The sequence below is a fragment of the Squalius cephalus genome (assembly GCF_949319135.1).
Source record: "Squalius cephalus genome assembly, chromosome: 11".
Classification (NCBI taxonomy): Eukaryota; Metazoa; Chordata; class Actinopteri; order Cypriniformes; family Leuciscidae; genus Squalius; species Squalius cephalus.
The window spans coordinates 32220567-32221987 of NC_137132.1; the positions used below are offsets into that span (position 1 = coordinate 32220567).

At 40.1% G+C, this 1421-nt stretch overlaps 1 pseudogene across 1 annotated transcript; it reads right to left on the reverse strand.

The window, feature by feature from the left end:
* Positions 1-302: 302 nt before the first annotated feature.
* Positions 303-897, reverse strand: LOC307167242 (olfactory receptor 56A1-like; annotated as a pseudogene). The gene has a single exon. The product of its transcript is annotated as an olfactory receptor 56A1-like (transcript).
* Between the last annotated feature and the right edge of the window lie 524 nt (positions 898-1421).

Genomic DNA, 1421 nt, shown 5'->3' on the forward strand with positions numbered 1-1421 from the left:
CAGTGGGAACATGAACTAGTCACAAAAGCTGCCTCAGCATGCTGAATGCCCAAACATGAGAGACAACTATTGTGGCCGTCTGCTGGCGCCAGGGAACGACTGCACCCAGAAACGCACAAGCGGAATGAGTGAAACACTCAGGAACGCCCACCGAGACCGACACTGTATATATAGTGTGATCTCGCTGAAAAGAAAAACCTAGTTATCACAATTGTTGTGTTGTCCATTTCAATAAAACAATTTCCATAGTGTTAGAATGTCTAGGATAAAAAAAATCTTTGTTTGTGACCAAGTAATATTAATCAGATATAATCAGATATTTCCACTTCTTTTTTGAAAAGCAGTCTCATGACTACCTTCCATAGTCTTGACAAATTTAGTCCATAAATGAGGGGGTTTAAAATGGGTGGTATGAGTAAGAATTCCAGGGCCATGAAATTACGCAAATCTTGTGGCAAACTCTTTGAACCATAATGAGTGTACAGCACATCAAACAGCAAAGCAACAGTCACATTGAGCAATGCAAGAAGATGTGGTTCACATGTTTGCATGAATTTGTGCCTGCACTCTCTTGACTTTCTGCATTTTCCAATCAAATAAATGTATGAGCAAAATATTAATATCGCATGTCCAAAATATATAAAAATGATTACATTCATCACATTTTTTACTGTTGTAGAAAAACAGGAAAGTTTAACAACTGACCAATTTTCACAATATAGCTTTTCAATGCTAGAGCCACTTAATATCAGTCTTGATGTTAATACAATTCCAACACACATGCAAAAAAAATGGAGAAAGCTAGCAGAAAAGGATACATTCAAGAACCCTCTGATTGGTCATTAATGAATGATACTCAAGTGTTCTACATATTGTCACATACCTGTCATACACCATCACTGTTAGGTCTGAAAGGCGTTGTGAATAACTTTTAAAGGGGGGGTACCATGGTGTTTCATGTATTCAGAGTTGTTTACAGTGTTAAAGAGATGGATTCTCGTGTTAAACATGGGCAAAGTTTTTAAAAAATATTTTGGACGAATAACGGAGAATTTCTGTGCCGAAAATCTTACTTCCGGGTTGGTAGAAGTTTCGGCTGGTTTTTTTTCGACCGTGGATCTAATGACGTAGACCAGAATGGAACTCCTTATATGAGCATTTCTCTCGGAAAAGCGCGCCCGCGAGCACGTCGACTAGAGGAGAGCGAGACCGCGCACATCAACGCGCTTCAACAGGAAATCATCGGCAGCGCTGCCTAGGATTTGTTCAAGAATGTCTCCAAAAAAGTGTGTTTTTGGATGTGAGTGAAAGCTTACCGTGTTCAGTTTTCCAAAGAACCCAGTGTTACAGGAACAGTGGATGCCGTTTGTTTTTCCGGGGCAGCAACGGAGTGTAGGAAGTGCGGTTGTGTGTTCTGGCCA